General features: G+C 43.5%; 1 protein-coding gene and 1 long non-coding RNA gene across 2 annotated transcripts in view; one reads left to right on the top strand and one right to left on the bottom strand.

Moving 5' to 3' along the window:
• The window catches only part of gfod1 (glucose-fructose oxidoreductase domain containing 1), a 148,952-nt gene that overhangs the window by 69,706 nt on the left and 57,778 nt on the right, over positions 1 to 21,468 (top strand). The gene's annotated exons all lie outside the window — the stretch shown is intronic.
• On the bottom strand, positions 1,058 to 21,268 carry LOC140425803 (uncharacterized). The gene is made up of 3 exons (XR_011948016.1): positions 20,851 to 21,268; positions 2,946 to 3,041; positions 1,058 to 1,272 (listed from the first exon to the last, which is right to left on the bottom strand). It is a non-coding gene; the product is annotated as an uncharacterized lncRNA (long non-coding RNA).

The raw sequence follows: 21,468 nt of genomic DNA, 5'->3' as shown, positions 1-21,468 counted from the left end.
CACTCTCAAACATGGGGGGTGTTTAAAGAATATTTGAGGCAATTCTGTGACCTGGTTATTATAGTGATTGCGTGCGTGGTGTTGGGGAGAACAAGGGTAATGCCAATTTTGTTTAGATATTCTCCCTGTGAGTGCTGTTCCTTGCTGGCAGCACAGCATCACCAAATCCGATTGAAATTAGATAAATCTGTAATAGTAAATATTAAATGTTTGCTTCAGGACAATCTCCAAGGTAAGCAAACAGAGTAGAGCTTGATAAGTTGATTGGTAACTTGATGAGATCTGTTGTTACATTCTGAATTTCCCCTCCTGGTCAATATATTGCATACTGTTATATTATTTCATAATTACAGCAGTGATTTTGATATGTTACTGTTGGCTTCATCGGGCTCTTACCTTTCCTAAAATCAGATCTGTGTGGACAATGTGTGTTACTTTTAACGGGTAGATTCTTTTATATGCTAAAGCTAGCTTCTCTACCACTGATGTAGCGTGTTTGATATGAAATATATAAAGCTAGCTAACCTCATGGTAATCCCCTCACCTTTCCAATTCCAGTGTTGCCTGCTTTAAAAAGGCATGACCGGGTAGAGAAGCCACATCAGAGGTTGGAACTGACAAATAACTTCTGAGCTTTCTCGCCCACTCTTACGCGACAAAAAACTTCTACAATAGGAAGCTGACAATTGATTTTAGGCATTCACATAAAAGCCTAATGATCATGGTATAGAAATGGATAAACATTTCAGGATAATGATCATAGTATAGACATGAATAAATATTTCAGCTTTTTTACCAATTACTGTGTTAACCAACATCTATTATTAACCCCCAATTGCATCGTAAACAGCTGCAACTTCACTTGTCAAGGTTCTTAATTTGGCAACACAACCTGATAAGATGACTTACTTTTGTGACCTACTTAACACTGGGCACATTATTTATACAGGACACGTGATGTAGAGCATTCCCTCCTTCAGACATGGGCATCAGGCGACAGATCATAAAGGACAAATATCTCTATTTTTTTCAAATGTTCTTTAATATTTCTGGCCAATTTCCTTCCCTCATTTCATTGATGTGCTGGGGTTGTGGTTCTCGTCTCTCTTCCAAATCATCATTATTGGGAACATAGACATGGACACTGTTCATGCTGTTGTTCAACTAACGCCTGTTCTCTCTTTCCACACATTCGGGAATGAGGAAGTTGAAGGCTCACCTCCTTAGCCAAGCCTTTTTGGCAAATATTTATTTATGCTTGTCCCTTGAATTCTAAAATGTATACATAAGCATATTGAAGAAGATATTAATTGATATTGCTGTGAAAGTGAACTCACAGCCCAATTCTGGCACAAACTGTCGGGATTCCAGCTTGTTGAGTTGTATGTTTGCTGAAAAAACAATCGATCATTAATGCAATTGCACTTGGTTGAAACCAGCTGGATATTTCTGGAAAGGCATCGTGATACTGGATAAGCCACTTCAAAGAGCAGCTCCTCCACCTTCAGGAACAATTAAGTTCTGCTCCTATTCTCAGAAATCATTGCAGAAGTGTGCACGTAATTTTCAGTCCTTGTTATTTTATCAATCAAAACTATTTAGATATCTTTAAAAAAACAACTAACTCTGTCCCTTGGACTTTATTGTGTGGAACAATCATCCTGGGCGGGATTCTCTATTCAGAGTGTCCACGCCGTTCTAAACACCGTGGGGGCCAGCACGGCACTGGAGGTCATGCCGCTCCAACTGCTGATCCCGGGGCGAAATGGGCGCCGGCGGCAACGCACGCATGCGCAGTGGCGTCCTTCAACGCACTGGCCCAGACACAACATGGCGCAGGACTACAGGAAAGGAGGCCCCCAGCCAGAGAGGCCGGCCCGTCGATCGGTGGGCCCCAATCGCGGGTCAGGCCACATCGGAGGCCGTCCCTCTCCCCCTCCCCCTCACACAGGCCGCCCCCCCGACCCGCCCACACCGAGGTCCCGCTGGCTGAGAGCAAGTGTGGACGGTGCCGGCGGGACTCGGCGTTTTCACGACGGCCGCTCAGCCCAGCCTGGGCCGAGAATTGGCGGGCTGGTTGCGTAGAGCGGCCCACGCCTGGCGCCGCGCCAACCACGGCGGTGCCAATGGCGCCGATTCTCCGCTCTGCGGAGAATCGCATGCCGGCGTCAAGGCGGCATGGCACGATTCGGGCTGGTCGCGGGGATTATCCGGCCTGGCCCAGGGCTGAGAGAATCCAGGCCCTGTGTGGGGTCAGTAAATCACGCTTGATGATAAGTATGAGAAATGCTAGTTTTTAACATTGAGCAAAGGGTTGATACCTGTCTGCCTCTTCAGTTATCGTTCACAACTAACTGTCTACTGCTAAATTTAAATAATACTAATTTACCTTATTCACAATTATTGACAAATAATTTTGTTAACCATGCGTAGCAAATAGGGGAACAAATAGATGGTAATAAGTAGAAAGGAATAATTAATATCAATGATAGAACAACAAAACTCACAATTTTATAGCACCTTTAAAGTCAGAAAATGCCGCAATGTAGAATATTGATCTTTCTGGAACTGGGCATATTGGGCCAACGATTTATAGAAAGAAAATAGGACATTCCAGTGATACCTGAGTAGCAAAGTGACGAGCTGAAGCAATTAAAACACAACAAAATCAGCAAGATACCATGGATTCCTGGGAATGTAAATGTGTTGATGGATCAAAAAAAGGGTGGCAATTTTAATGGTGGCCCACAGTAAATAGCTGAAACAGACTAAGGTACCATTTGGCACTGGCATTGGAGAATTATTTTTAAGGTTAGGAAAAAGTGGAACTGTATCCGCATGCTGTTCATATTCTGGTGAATGGTTAGGTCCTGTTGTTCAGCTGTATAGGAAGAACAATCCTGGTGGGAATTTTTCCACTTTGCACTCCTGGAAGGAAATCTCACCTGCTGGGAGCACAGAATTGACCTTAAATAGTTGAGAAATCATCACGGTGTGTGCCTGAAGTTCCAGTACGTCCACCTGGTGGAAGAGGTTTCCTACTGGGAGTATGAAGTGGAAAAATGATTACAGCTAATTTAATATGGATGCCAATATATCGCTCTAAATAACTAACTGCATCATATATTTAAAGTTAATTTGCTTTTTGGTTTCTCAGTTCTTCTAAGTTTTAAAACTTATTATACAGGATATTATTTTTAAAATTCTGCCCATATAATGACAAAATGTCACATTTTGCTGATTTTTATTTTCACATCCTTACAGATTCTTGCACATACACTGGCTTAATCTAGACTTAGTTCCCCTGGTCCCATGGGGGACAATGGACAACAAGACTTCATCACTAGCTCCGGGTCTATTGCAATCTCTTTCACTTCAGCCTAGGTGTTACCGGCTCTTTCAGGTCCTCCTTAAGTGTATTTTTCCAGGTTTTCTTTGGCTGGCCCCGTCTTCTTCTTCCATAGAACATAGAACATAGAAAAATACAGCACAGAACAGGCCCTTCGGCCCACGATGTTGTGCCGAACCTTTGTTCCAGATTAATCATAGATCATCATAGAATCCATTGTTAAGGATGAGATTTCTAAATTCTTGGAAGTGCAGGGTCGGATTAGGACAAGTCAGCATGGATTTAGTAAGGGGAGGCCGTGCCTGACAAACCTGTTAGAGTTCTTTGAAAAGATAACAAATAGGTGAGACCAAGGAGAGCCAATGGATGTTATCTACCTTGACTTCCAAAAGGCCTTTGATAAGGTGCCTCACGGGAGACTGCTGAGTAAAATAAGGGCCCATGGTATTCGAGGCAAGGTACTAACATGGATTGACGATTGGCTGTCAGGCAGAAGGCAGAGAGTTGGGATAAAAGGTTCTTTTTCGGAATGGCAACCGGTGATGAGTGGTGTCCCGCAGGGTTCAGTGTTGGGGCCCCGGGTGTCCCGGAGGGTGAGCCACAAGGCTGCCAATGCTGCCTGGGATGAGGTGGCGGCAGTCATTAGTTCGAACAGTATAACAAAGAGGATGGCCAGCAGTGCAGGAAGAAGGTCAACGAGTGAGTAGAAACCAATGCCCCGCCATCCCTACCCCTAATGGAGCATCCACCCCCCAGGTCTCCAAGTGACCCCCAGCCCTCCCTCCCCCATCCCCCAACCCCACCTTCACGCCCACTCTCCTGCCACTAAACCACGCATGTGGCTTGCCTGTGATATAGATCATGGAAGTATAGGGTAAGAAACCACAGAAGATGGCAAATTTGAAGGAGTGATCATGGATTAAAAAGGATTTTGCTCCAATGATCAACGCATTTCAAAGAGCAGGACAGTCAAGTACATTACCATCTAAATAGCATTTGAGCAGTTGATCAAAATACAGTAAACTGAAGGAAAGTCTCACCCATACCAATAAAAAACAGTCATCACCACCTTCTCAAGGGCAGTTGTTCACATCAAATGAACAAATTAAAAAAATACCAATCATTGTTCTTATTCTTGACTATTACCTTTTCATTAATAATTCCTATACTGGCAGAGTATTTTCACAGAAGTTCAGGATTGCAGATCCTGAGAGTCCCGGAAGAATGAATGCACGTTGAAGCTCATGTAGCTGTCAGAAAATTCACAACTGTGAAATGTTCATGAATTTTAATGAGGATCTTTCATTCTGATATGAATGTGCCAACGCCTAGATCAGCTCTAATTATAATGTGCCAGCCAGAACAATAATAACTACAATTTATTTTCCTCTAAACACTGTTTTTATGAGTTTCACAAGATATGATAATGCGATCGCTACAAAGGAACTGCAATAAGGAAATGGATTATTCTTAAAAGTAGCAATCAACATCACGGGCAAAATTCTCTGTAATTGGCGTGATGTCCGCCGACCGGCGCCAAAAACGGCGCAAATCAGTCTGGCATCGCGCCGCCCCAAAGGTGTGGAATCCTCCGCATCTTGAGCGGCCGAGCCCTAACCTTGAGGGGCTGGGCCCGCGCGGACTGATTTCCGCCCCGCCAGCTGGCAGGAAAGGCCTTTGGTGCCCCACCAGCTGGCGCGGAAATGACATTGCCGGGCGGCGCATGCGCGGGAGCTTTAGCGGCCGCTCATGGCATCCCGGGCATGCACAGTGGAGGGGGTCTCTTTCGCCTCCGCCATGGGGGAGACCGTGGCAAAGGCGGAAGGAAAAGAGTGCCCCCACGGCACAGGCCCACCCGCGGATCGGTGGTCCCCGATCGCGGGCCAGGCCACAGTGGGGGCACCCCTCGGGGCCAGATCGCCCTATGCCCCCCCCCAGGACCCCGGAGCCTCCCCGCGCCGCCATGTCCCGTTGGTAAGAGAGGTGGTGTAATCCACGCCGGCGGGACAGGCATTCCAGCAGCGGGACTTCGGCCCATTCGGGCCGGAGAATCGCCAGGGGGGGCCCGCCAACCAGCGTGGCACGATTCACACCCCCGCCGAATCTCCGGTGCCGGAGAATTCGGCAACCGGCGGGGGCGGGATTCACGCCAGCCCCCGGCGATTCTCCGTCCCGGCGGGGGTCGGAGAATCTCGCCCCACATTTTACCTCCTGCAATTAAACACCAATAATTTAATATCTTGATATGGTGGCTGAACATTCTTTTCCAGACATTCTTTTACAACTTAAAGGAAATATCTTAATGAATTTCTGATCTATGGTTCCAGAAAGCAAAGCTCCCTGCTGGGAGTGCAAACCCGAGGGAATTTCAATGCTCCCCAGTTGGCAGTGGGAAAGTGGGGGAGCAGTGGCTCCATTTCCCACTCTGCATCTTCGCTTCTATGATTTTCACATCATTGGCAGGAAATGAGCCTCTGGGTAGCTCATTAATAAATGGTAATGGGGAGCCCACATTGGCTACCCCACCACGGTGAACCTCTCAGACTGAAGAAGGTAAGATTAAAAAAAAAACTTTCCCTAGTTGAGCGGGTACAATTTTGTCTTTTAAAAAGCATTTAGACAGTTATATGGAAAAGCTGGGGATAGAGAGATATGGGCCAAATGCCGGCAATTGGGACTAGCTTAGTGGTAAAAACTGGGCGGCATGGACAAGTTGGGCCGAAGGGCCTGTTTTCATGCTGTAAACCTCTATGACTCTATGACTCCATAAGTGTAAAAGAGTCACATCTGCTGCTCCAGGGTCCCCATCCCCAGACCACTACACCCCCACCCCCAACCGCAACATCTTTGGAGAATGATTTTCCTGCACCCCCTTTCTTTTTTTAATCTAATTTTTTCCAATGAAGGGGCAATTTAGTGTGGCCAATCCACCTACCCTGCTCAACTTTGGGTTGCGGAAGTGAGACCCACGCAGACCCAGGGAGAATGCGCAAACTCCAAACAGGGATTGAACCCAGGTTCTTGGCGCCGTGAGGCAGCAGTGCTAACTACTGCATCACCGTGCCACGCCCTTCCGTACCCCTTTTAAGACATATCTTACTGTGAGTAGTCTTCTGATGGTTTCAGATCTTAGTCCTCCTCCATTGGCCTGTTGCTGAAAATGGATAAGGAGCTGACAGGTGGTAAGAGAGTGTGACCTTGTAGTTAAATTCATCTGGACTTCCATATCATACCCTCACACAGGATTACCATCTCCTCATGCAAATTCCTGCCAGGAATTAAATCTAGTCCTTCAAAAATGTATCTTCATTCCTTTAAGTGAGAGACAGTAGTTCTTACCAATGCTTTGATCACACTGACAGGAGATTGATTCTGGATACACGTTTGCTTTTGTTTTCAGTTCTGAAATTCCTTTTCAAGGAAACTACACAATTTGAGATATGTCATTAATTGGTTGAGTGCGCATAGTCCCATGGGGATATTTGAATGTTTCTGGGCCTCCCTCCAAGTCTCTAAAGCCTTTCTCAGCAGAGGATAAGATTAATTTCTGAAGTCTTAGCCAGCCAACAAGGTATGCAAAATCCAGAACAGGCAATTTGTCATGTGTTCCTGCATCTATAAGCTGCATTTGCACTTCAGGATAGAGTGAGGGGAAAGAGGAACATTTTGTTCAGTATTTGTAAATAATCTTTCAGATGTGGCAGGGCTTAGTTCTTAGTTTTTCAACAGGAAATGTTGCTCAAATATATTCTGAAATAATGTCTGTTCAGTTACTTATTGAAATGTGGTTATATCAAACAGCAAATTATATAGAAGTAATTTGGGGTTCTCCAGATGGCCGAATCATAATAAACGAGGAACACAACATGGGGCTGAAACTCAGAAACTCTCTGTCAGGTGACAGTGCAACTAACAAGTCCAAAATTTAATTTGTTGTAAAATGATACAAATTAAAGGGAAGCATACTCCTCCGTAGAGATCAAGTTCTAATAGCATTGAGCAAGTGTTGACGCCGATGTCAAAACCGGCGCGAGCGACGCCGGCGTCAACGGGCCTCCAGGCCCAGTTATTCTCCCCTTCCTCGGGGGCTAGTTTTAATAACATCCAGTTATTATAACATCCACTCAATGATCCAGGGTTCAAAGGTCTCTAAGTGTCAAGATAATTATCCGCCATCAAACTTATTGTTTTTTTTCTGATTCCTGGCACATTGGGACCAGTTCTGGGGGAGTTGGGACCTGTTTAAACTGGACGGGTTACAGCTGGGCAGGACCAGGAATGATATCCTTGGGGAGGGGAGGGGTATTTGCTAGAGTAGTTGGGGAGGGTTTAAACTAATATGGCAGGGGATGGGAATCTATGGAAGGATTCAGAGCAGGGGATATCAAGGACAAGAGAAAAAGACAGCAAGGAGAATAAGAAAAATGATAGGCAGAGAAATCAAGGTCAGAATCAGATAAGCACACAGTAAAAGATAGCAGAAAAGGGGCCAAGGAAAGTTTAAAGGGCTAGCCTTAAGGAATACCTCACAGGTGCGCTGGGAGGGTCGAGGACTCGCGTTGGCGGGTCTTGAGATCTGGGGCGCTATTTTACATGGCGCCCCGATCTCTTCTTGCACTGGTGAGTGGAGCCCAGGGTGCCATGCAAAAATCGTGCCTAACATTTCTGATCTTCCGACGGTATTCTCCGGTCCCCAGCCGCTTGTTTCTCGGTCGCAAGCTGTTCGCTGCCGTTGAGATTCTATCCTCCCGCCGCTTGTCAGTGAAACCACCCCATGTCGTTGCGAAACCCGCTGATAGGGGTGTGCTGCCAGCGAGAAAAGTTAATCCTGACGACTGGAGAATTCCATCCTTCGTATCATCTGCTAATTTTGAAATGATGCCCATCTAAGTCATTAATGTATATCAGGAAGAGCGATGATCCCAAAATTGATCCTTGGTAGCTCCACTATAAACCTTCCTCCAGTCTGAAAAACAACCATTTATCACTATGCTCTGTTTCTGTCACTCAAACAAGTATCCAAGTGCCTACTTTCCATTTTATTCTATGTGCTACAGTTTTTCTCACACGTTTGTAGTGTGGCTCCCAATCAAATATCTTTTGAAAATCCATATATACCACATGTATAGTGTTGCCCTGAGATACCTTCTCTGTGACATCCTTCATAGGCTCCAGCAAGTTAGTTAAATATTATACAAAAAGAAAATGCTGGAAAATCTCAGCAGTCTGGCAGCATCTATAGGGAGAGAAAAGAGCTAACGTTTCGAGTCCAGATGACCCTTTGTCAAAGCTATAGTAAAATATTATATTACTTTAAAAATCCCATTCAGACTTTCCATACTTAACATGCACTTGCCTCAGTGACCATTGATGTCCCAAACTATAATTTCCAGAAGTTTCCCTACCACTGAAGTGAAACTGACTGACCTGCAGTTGCTGGCCTTATGCTTGCACTCCTTTTTGAACAAGGGTGTAACATTCACAATTCCCCAAGCCTCTTGCACCACCGCTGTATCTAAGGAAGACTGGAAGATGATAACCAGTGCCAATAATCAATACACCAAACCCCATCACTCACCTACCGATAATCAATACACCAAACCCCATCACTCACCTACCGATAATCAATACACCAAACCCCATCACTCACCTACCCATAATCAATGCACCAAATCCCGATGATAGAGGAGCTGAAGGTAAAATGGGGGGAAGAGATTGAGGAGGGGCTATGGGCTGATGCTCTAAGTAGGGTAAATTTGTTGTCCTCGTGTGCCAGGCTTAGCCTGATTCAATTTAAGGTTCTACATAGAGCACATATGACAGGAGCAAGACGGAGCAGGTTTTTCGGGGTGGTATGGGAGGTGCTCGGGAAGCTCGGCGAACCACACACACATGTTCTGGTCGTGTCCGGCACTGCATGAGTTCTGGGGGAGCGTGGCAAGGGTGATTTCAAAGGTGGTGAAGATTCCGGGTCAAGCCAGGCTGGGGGTTAGCTATATTTGGGGTTGCGGAAGAGCCGGGAGTGCAGGAGGCGAAAGAGGCCGATATTTTGACCTTTGTGTCCCTAGTAGCCCGGCGTAGGATTCTACTCATGTGGAAGGAAGTGAAACCCCCAGGCGTGGAGACCTGGATAAACGACATGGCAGGGTTCATAAGATTGGAACGAATAAAATTTGAGTGGAGAGGATTGGCTCAGGGGTTCTCCAGGCGGTGGCAACCGTTCCTTGACTATCTTGCGGAACGATAATGAAAAGATAGAAATGACAGCAGCAGCAACCCAGGGGGGAGTGGGGGGGAGCACTATTTTGTGTTTTTGCTATTTGGTTTTTTTTCCTTTTTTTTTCTTTTTTTAGTTGTTGTTATTAGTTCACTATATTATTTAAATAATGTTATTTACCAGTTAATGTATAATCCCTTGTTGAGTTGTAAAAACGGAAGAAATTTTGTTTGAAAAATTTTAATAAAATATATATTTTTAAAAATACACCAAATCCCATCACTCACCTACCAATAATCAATACACCAAACCCCATCACTCACCTACCGATAATCAATACACCAAACCCCATCATTCACCTACCACTAATCAATACACCAAACCCCATCACTCACCTACCAATAATCAATACACCAAACCCCATCACTCACCTACCGATAATCAATACACCAAATCCCATCACTCACCTACCGATAATCAATACACCAAACCCCATCATTCACCTACCGATAATCAATACACCAAACCCCATCATTCACCTACCGATAATCAATACACCAAACCCCATCACTCACCTACCGATAATCAATACACCAAACCCCATCACTCACCTACCGATAATCAATACACCAAACCCCATCATTCACCTACCAATAATCAATACACCAAACCCCATCACTCACCTACCGATAATCAATACACCAAATCCCATCACTCACCTACCGATAATCAATACACCAAACCCCATCATTCACCTACCGATAATCAATACACCAAACCCCATCATTCACCTACCGATAATCAATACACCAAACCCCATCACTCACCTACCGATAATCAATACACCAAACCCCATCACTCACCTACCGATAATCAATACACCAAACCCCATCACTCACCTACCAATAATCAATACACCAAACCCCATCACTCACCTACCGATAATCAATACACCAAACCCCATCATTCACCTACCGATAATCAATACACCAAACCCCATCACTCACCTACCGATAATCAATACACCAAACCCCATCACTCACCTACCGATAATCAATACACCAAACCCCATCATTCACCTACCAATAATCAATACACCAAATCACATCACTCACCTACCGATAATCAATACACCAAACCCCATCACTCAACTACCAATAATCAATACACCAAACCCCATCACTCACCTACCACTAATCAATACACCAAACCCCATCACTCAACTACCACTAATCAATACACCAAATCCCATTATTCACCTACCGATCATCAATCCACCAAACCCCATCACTCACCTACCGATAATCAATACACCAAACCCCATCACTCACCTACCGATAATCAATACACCAAACCCCATCATTCACCTACCACTAATCAATACACCAAACCCCATCACTCACCTACCAATAATCAATACACCAAACCCCATCACTCACCAACCGATAATCAATACACCAAACCCCATCATTCACCTACCGATAATCAATACACCAAACCCCATCACTCACCTACCGATAATCAATACACCAAACCCCATCATTCACCTACCAATAATCAATACACCAAATCACATCACTCACCTACCGATAATCAATACACCAAACCCCATCACTCAACTACCAATAATCAATACACCAAACCCCATCACTCACCTACCACTAATCAATACACCAAACCCCATCACTCAACTACCACTAATCAATACACCAAATCCCATTATTCACCTACCGATCATCAATCCACCAAACCCCATCACTCACCTACCGATAATCAATACACCAAACCCCATCACTCACCTACCGATCATCAATCCACCAAACCCCATCACTCACCTACCGATAATCAATACACCAAACCCCATCACTCACCTACCGATAATCAATACACCAAATCCCATCACTCACCTACCACTAATCAATACACCAAACCCCATCACTCACCTACCAATAATCAATACACCAAACCCCATCACTCACCTACCGATAATCAATACACCAAATCCCATCACTCACCTACCACTAATCAATACACCAAACCCCATCATTCACCTACTGATAATCAATACACCAAACCCCATCACTCACCTACCAATAATCAATACACCAAACCCCATCACTCACCTACCACTAATCAATACACCAAATCCCATCATTCACCTACTGATAATCAATACACCAAACCCCATCATTCACCTACCGATAATCAATACACCAAATCCCATCATTCACCTACTGATAATCAATACACCAAATCCCATCACTCACCTACCGATAATCAATACACCAAACCCCATCACTCACCTACCACTAATCAATACACCAAACCCCATCACTCAACTACCACTAATCAATACACCAAATCCCATTATTCACCTACCGATAATCAATACACCAAACCCCATCACTCACCTACCGATAATCAATACACCAAACCCCATCACTCACCTACCAATAATCAATACACCAAATCCCATCATTCACCTACCACTAATCAATACACCAAACCCCATCACTCAACTACCACTAATCAATTCACCAAACCCCATCACTCACCTACCAATAATCAATACACCAAATCCCATCATTCACCTACCGATAATCAATACACCAAACCCCATCACTCACCTACCGATAATCAATACACCAAACCCCATCACTCACCTACCAATAATCAATACACCAAATCCCATCATTCACCTACCACTAATCAATACACCAAACCCCATCACTCAACTACCACTAATCAATACACCAAACCCCATCACTCACCTACCAATAATCAATACACCAAATCCCATCATTCAACTACCACTAATCAATACACCAAACCCCATCACTCACCTACCAATAATCAATACACCAAACCCCATCACTCACCTACCAATAATCAATACACCAAACCCCATCATTCACCTACCGATAATCAATACACCAAACCCCATCACTCACCGACCGATAATCAATACACCAAACCCCATCACTCACCTACCGATAATCAATACACCAAACCCCATCATTCACCTACCGATAATCAATACACCAAACCCCATCACTCACCTACCCATAATCAATACACCAAACCCCATCACTCACCGACCGATAATCAATACACCAAACCCCATCACTCACCTACCGATAATCAATACACCAAACCCCATCACTCACCTACCAATAATCAATACACCAAACCTCATCACTCACCTACCGATAATCAATACACCAAACCCCATCACTCACCTACCAATAATCAATACACCAAACCCCATCACTCACCTACCGATAATCAATACACCAAACCCCATCACTCACCTACCACTAATCAATACACCAAATCCCATCATTCACCTACTGATAATCAATACACCAAACCCCATCACTCACCTACCGATAATCAATACACCAAACCCCATCACTCACCTACCACTAATCAATACACCAAACCCCATCACTCACCTACCACTAATCAATACACCAAATCCCATCACTCACCTACCAATAATCAATACACCAAACCCCATCACTCACCTACCGATAATCAATACACCAAATCCCATCACTCACCGACCGATAATCAATACACCAAACCCCATCACTCACCTACCGATAATCAATACACCAAACCCCATCACTCACCTACCAATAATCAATACACCAAACCCCATCACTCACCTACCACTAATCAATACACCAAATCCCATCACTCACCTACCAATAATCAATACACCAAACCCCATCACTCACCTACCGATAATCAATACACCAAATCCCATCACTCACCTACCGATAATCAATACACCAAATCCCATCATTCAACTACCACTAATCAATACACCAAACCCCATCACTCACCTACCACTAATCAATACACCAAACCCCATCACTTACCTACCGATAATCAATACACCAAACCACATCACTCACCGACCGATAATCAATACACCAAACCCCATCACTCACCTACCGATAATCAATACACCAAATCCCATCATTCACCTACCGATAATCAATACACCAAACCCCATCACTCACCTACCGATAATCAATACACCAAACCCCATCATTCACTTACCGATAATCAATACACCAAACCCCATCACTCACCTACCGATAATCAATACACCAAACCCCATCACTCACCTACCGATAATCAATACACCAAACCCCATCACTCACCTACCAATAATCAATACACCAAACCCCATCACTCACCTACCAATAATCAATACACCAAACCCCATCACTCACCTACCGATAATCAATACACCAAACCCCATCATTCACCTACCGATAATCAATACACCAAACCCCATCACTCACCTACCAATAATCAATACACCAAACCCCATCACTCACCTACCGATAATCAATACACCAAACCCCATCACTCACCTACCGATAATCAATACACCAAACCCCATCACTCACCTACCGATAATCAATACAACAAACCCCATCATTCACCTACCGATAATCAATACACCAAACCCCATCACTCACCTACCACTAATCAATACACCAAATCCCATCACTCACCTACCAATAATCAATACACCAAACCCCATCACTCACCTACCGATAATCAATACACCAAATCCCATCACTCACCTACCGATAATCAATACACCAAATCCCATCATTCAACTACCACTAATCAATACACCAAACCCCATCACTCACCTACCACTAATCAATACACCAAACCCCATCACTTACCTACCGATAATCAATACACCAAACCACATCACTCACCGACCGATAATCAATACACCAAACCCCATCACTCACCTACCGATAATCAATACACCAAATCCCATCATTCACCTACCGATAATCAATACACCAAACCCCATCACTCACCTACCGATAATCAATACACCAAACCCCATCATTCACTTACCGATAATCAATACACCAAACCCCATCACTCACCTACCGATAATCAATACACCAAACCCCATCACTCACCTACCGATAATCAATACACCAAACCCCATCACTCACCTACCAATAATCAATACACCAAACCCCATCACTCACCTACCAATAATCAATACACCAAACCCCATCACTCACCTACCGATAATCAATACACCAAACCCCATCATTCACCTACCGATAATCAATACACCAAACCCCATCACTCACCTACCAATAATCAATACACCAAACCCCATCACTCACCTACCGATAATCAATACACCAAACCCCATCACTCACCTACCGATAATCAATACACCAAACCCCATCACTCACCTACCGATAATCAATACAACAAACCCCATCATTCACCTACCGATAATCAATACACCAAACCCCATCACTCACCTACCAATAATCAATACACCAAACCCCATCACTCACCTACCGATAATCAATACACCAAACCCCATCACTCACCGACCGATAATCAATACACCAAATCCCATCACTCACCTACCACTAATCAATACACCAAACCCCATCACTCACCTACCGATAATCAATACACCAAACCCCATCACTCACCTACCGATAATCAATACACCAAACCCCATCACTCAATTACCACTAATCAATACACCAAACCCCATCACTCACCTACCACTAATCAATACACCAAACCCCATCACTCACCTACCACTAATCAATACACCAAACCCCATCACTCACCTACCACTAATCAATACACCAAACCCCATCACTCACCTACCACTAATCAATACACCAAACCCCATCATTCACCTACTGATAATCAATACACCAAACCCCATCACTCACCTACCGATAATCAATACACCAAACCCCATCACTCACCTACCAATAATCAATACACCAAACCCCATCATTCACCTACCAATAATCAATACACCAAACCCCATCACTCACCTACCACTAATCAATACACCAAACCCCATCATTCACCTACTGATAATCAATACACCAAACCCCATCACTCACCTACCGATAATCAATACACCAAACCCCATCACTCACCTACCAATAATCAATACACCAAACCCCATCATTCACCTACTGATAATCAATACACCAAACCCCATCACTCACCTACCACAAATCAATACACCAAACCCCATCACTCACCTACCAATAATCAATACACCAAACCCCATCACTCACCTACCGATAATCAATACACCAAACCACATCACTCACCTACCCATAATCAATACACCAAATCCCATCACTCACCTACCGATAATCAATACACCAAACCCCATCACTCACCTACCACTAATCAATACACCAAACCCCATCATTCACCTACTGATAATCAATACACCAAACCCCATCACTCACCTACCACTAATCAATACACCAAACCCCATCACTCACCTACCGATAATCAATACACCAAATCCCATCACTCACCTACCGATAATCAATACACCAAACCCCATCACTCACCTACCGATAATCAATACACCAAACCCCATCACTCACCTACCGATAATCAATACACCAAACCCCATCACTCACCTACCGATAATCAATACACCAAACCCCATCACTCACCTACCGATAATCAATACACCAAACCCCATCACTCACCTACCACTAATCAATACACCAAACCCCATCACTCACCTACCGATAATCAATACACCAAATCCCATCACTCACCTACCGATAATCAATACACCAAACCCCATCACTCACCTACCGATAATCAATACACCAAACCCCATCACTCACCTACCGATAATCAATACACCAAACCCCATCACTCAACTACCAATAATCAATACACCAAACCCCATCATTCACCTACTGATAATCAATACACCAAACCCCATCACTCACCTACCGATAATCAATACACCAAATCCCATCATTCACCTACCACTAATCAATACACCAAACCCCATCACTCACCTACCGATAATCAATACACCAAATCCCATCATTCACCTACCAATAATCAATACACCAAACCCCATCACTCACCTACCGATAATCAATACACCAAATCCCATCACTCACCTACCGATAATCAATACACCAAATCCCATCATTCAACTACCAATAATCAATACACCAAACCCCATCATTCACCTACTGATAATCAATACACCAAACCCCATCACTCACCTACCGATAATCAATACACCAAATCCCATCATTCACCTACCACTAATCAATACACCAAACCCCATCACTCACCTACCGATAATCAATACACCAAATCCCATCATTCACCTACCAATAATCAATACACCAAACCCCATCACTCACCTACCGATAATCAATACACCAAATCCCATCACTCACCTACCGATAATCAATACACCAAATCCCATCATTCACCTACCAATAATCAATACACCAAACCCCATCACTCACCTACCAATAATCAATACACCAAACCCCATCATTCACCTACCCATAATCAATACACCAAACCCCATCATTCACCTACCGATAATCAATACACCAAACCCCATCACTCAACTACCACTAATAAATACACCAAATCCCATCATTCACCTACCGATAATCAATACACCAAACCCCATCACTCACCTACCGATAATCAATACACCAAACCCCATCACTCACCTACCACTAATCAACACACCAAACCCCATCATTCACCTACTGATAATCAATACACCAAACCCCATCACTCACCTACCGATAATCAATACACCAAACCCCATCATTCACCTACCAATAATCAATACACCAAACCCCATCATTCACCTACCACTAATCAATACACCAAACCCCATCACTCACCTACCAATAATCAATACACCAAACCCCATCACTCAACTACCACTAATCAATACACCAAATCCCATCACTCACCTACCACTAATCAATACACCAAACCCCATCATTCACCTACTGATAATCAATACACCAAACCCCATCACTCACCTACCGATAATCAATACACCAAACCCCATCATTCACCTACCAATAATCAATACACCAAACCCCATCACTCACCTACCGATAATCAATACACCAAACCCCATCACTCACCTACCGATAATCAATACACCAAATCCCATCACTCACCTACCGATAATCAATACACCAAACCCCATCACTCACCTACCGATAATCAATACACCAAACCCCATCACTCACCTACCCATAATCAATACACCAAACCCCATCACTCACCTACCGATAATCAATACACCAAACCCCATCACTCACCTACCAATAATCAATACACCAAACCCCATCACTCACCTACCGATAATCAATACACCAAACCCCATCACTCACCTACCCATAATCAATACACCAAACCCCATCACTCACCTACCGATAATCAATACACCAAACCCCATCACTCACCTACCACTAATCAATACACCAAACCCCATCACTCACCTACCAATAATCAATACACCAAACCCCATCACTCACCTACCACTAATCAATACACCAAACCCCATCACTCACCTACCGATAATCAATACACCAAATCCCATCATTCACCTACCAATAATCAATACACCAAATCCCATCATTCACCTACCGATAATCAATACACCAAATCCCATCACTCACCTACCGATAATCAATACACCAAACCCCATCATTCACCTACCGATAATCAATACACCAAACCCCATCACTCAACTACCACTAATAAATACACCAAATCCCATCATTCACCTACCGATAATCAATACACCAAACCCCATCACTCACCTACCGATAATCAATACACCAAACCCCATCACTCACCTACCGATAATCAATACACCAAATCCCATCACTCACCTACCGATAATCAATACACCAAACCCCATCACTCACCTACCGATAATCAATACACCAAACCCCATCACTCACCTACCACTAATCAATACACCAAATCTAATCACTCACCTACCGATAATCAATACACCAAACCCCATCACTCAACTACCGATAATCAATACACCAAATCCCATCACTCACCTACCAATAATCAATACACCAAACCCCATCACTCACCTACCGATAATCAATGCACCAAATCCCATCACTCACCTACCAATAATCAATACACCAAACCCCATCATTCACCTACCACTAATCAATACACCAAACCCCATCACTCACCTACCAATAATCAATACACCAAACCCCATCATTCACCTACCGATAATCAATACACCAAATCCCATCACTCACCTACCGATAATCAATACACCAAACCCCATCACTCACCTACCAATAATCAATACACCAAACCCCATCACTCACCTACCGATAATCAATACACCAAATCCCATCATTCACCTACCAATAATCAATACACCAAATCCCATCATTCACCTACCGATAATCAATACACCAAATCCCATCACTCACCTACCGATAATCAATACACCAAACCCCATCATTCACCTACCGATAATCAATACACCAAACCCCATCACTCAACTACCACTAATAAATACACCAAATCCCATCATTCACCTACCGATAATCAATACACCAAACCCCATCACTCACCTACCAATAATCAATACACCAAATCCCATCACTCACCTACCGATAATCAATACACCAAACCCCATCACTCACCTACCGATAATCAATACACCAAACCCCATCACTCACCTACCACTAATCAATACACCAAATCTAATCACTCACCTACCGATAATCAATACACCAAACCCCATCACTCAACTACCGATAATCAATACACCAAATCCCATCACTCACCTACCAATAATCAATACACCAAACCCCATCACTCACCTACCGATAATCAATACACCAAATCCCATCACTCACCTACCCATAATCAATGCACCAAATCCCATCACTCACCTACCAATAATCAATACACCAAACCCCATCACTCACCTACCAATAATCAATACACCAAACCCCATCACTCACCTACCGATAATCAATACACCAAATCCCATCATTCACCTACCAATAATCAATACACCAAATCCCATCATTCACCTACCGATAATCAATACACCAAATCCCATCATTCACCTACCGATAATCAATACACCAAACCCCATCATTCACCTACCGATAATCAATACACCAAACCCCATCACTCACCTACCGATAATCAATACACCAAACCCCATCACTCACCTACCGATAATCAATACACCAAACCCCATCATTCACCTACCGATAATCAATACACCAAACCCCATCACTCACCTACCACTAATCAATACACCAAATCCCATCACTCACCGACCGATAATCAATACACCAAACCCCATCATTCACCTACTGATAATCAATACACCAAACCCCATCACTCACCTACCACTAATCAATACACCAAACCCCATCACTCACCTACCGATAATCAATACACCAAATCCCATCATTCACCTACCGATAATCAATACACCAAACCCCATCACTCACCTACCGATAATCAATACACCAAACCCCATCACTCACCTACCGATAATCAATACACCAAACCCCATCATTCACCTACCGATAATCAATACACCAAACCCCATCACTCACCTACCACTAATCAATACACCAAACCCCATCACTCACCTACCACTAATCAATACACCAAACCCCATCACTCACCTACCGATAATCAATACACCAAACCCCATCACTCACCGACCGATAATCAATACACCAAATCCCATCACTCACCTACCACTAATCAATACACCAAACCCCATCACTCACCTACCGATAATCAATACACCAAACCCCATCACTCACCGACCGATAATCAATACACCAAACCCCATCACTCACCTACCGATAATCAATACACCAAACCCCATCACTCACCTACCAATAATCACCATCAATACTGATGCATATTTCACCTTCAAAGTTTTACCCTTCTTCACACTCATAGCAAGCACAACTGGAAGTCTTAGCCTCATCCCAAAGCTTGCACACACTGCCAATTATTCAATCACGACAACCACATCACCTAAGCACATTGTACCACAGTCACAGACACAGGTCTATCTATCTTGTACCAGAAAATGGCACATAACCAAATGCAGCGACACCAAACTGGTGAGTGAGTGACAGATATGACTACAGATGGAGGAATCCCAATCACCATGACTGAAGACACCATTACTGAGGTCTCATCAAATGTGTATGGACAGGTCACTTTACATCCAATTTTACAGCATAGGATTAGGCCACTGAGCACTAATGGCCTCTGTCTGTTTTAGGCCCTCAAAAGCCTTCTCCCAAGTTACTTCCTTACTTTCCCTGGCAATATATCCTTCAATTGCTTTCTCCATCGTACTTATATAGCTTTCATTTAAATGTGTTAATCTCCATCGTCTCACCATTCTCCGAGTAAAGAAGATTCTCCTGAATTCTTCATAGGTTTCATTAATGACTGTCGTATATAAATTGTCTCTCGCTTTGGACTCTGCTTTAAGTCTGTGTGAGGTGGGAAAAAACGACCCAAATAAATAGTCCCTGTTTTAGTTTTCTGGAAGGAGATTGAAAAAAAAAGAAAACTGTTGAAACTCATGATGTTGTAGAAATTAATTTTACTTTACGGCTGCATGAACCCTCCATTGCACACAGAAATACGAAAAGTCAAAAAAACAGACAACTGATATCAAAAGACTTTCTGCTATTCTGAATTCACAAGTCCTTTTTCTTTTTTCATTTTTAAACAAGTTCCTGCCATTTTATTTTCGTCTGCTGCTTTCTTGTTTTTGAACTGGAAGCTGGAAGCTGTTGACAGCGGTGTTAGGTCATAATACCTTCTGGCTACATTACACAACTCTGCTGTGATTGGGTAACAGGAAACTCAGTGACATGAAGTTGCTCGGTTACATGGCTCTGTTTCTGTCTCCTGTGATTGGTCTGAAGTGACATCATGGACTAAGTTTAGGTTAGGGTGGTGTGCTGTACATGTAACAGTATTGTGAATAACGGCTAATATCTATAAG

This window comes from Scyliorhinus torazame, chromosome 6 (assembly GCF_047496885.1).
Source record: "Scyliorhinus torazame isolate Kashiwa2021f chromosome 6, sScyTor2.1, whole genome shotgun sequence".
Classification (NCBI taxonomy): domain Eukaryota; kingdom Metazoa; phylum Chordata; class Chondrichthyes; order Carcharhiniformes; family Scyliorhinidae; genus Scyliorhinus; species Scyliorhinus torazame.
This window is presented reverse-complemented; position numbering and strand designations above follow the sequence as displayed.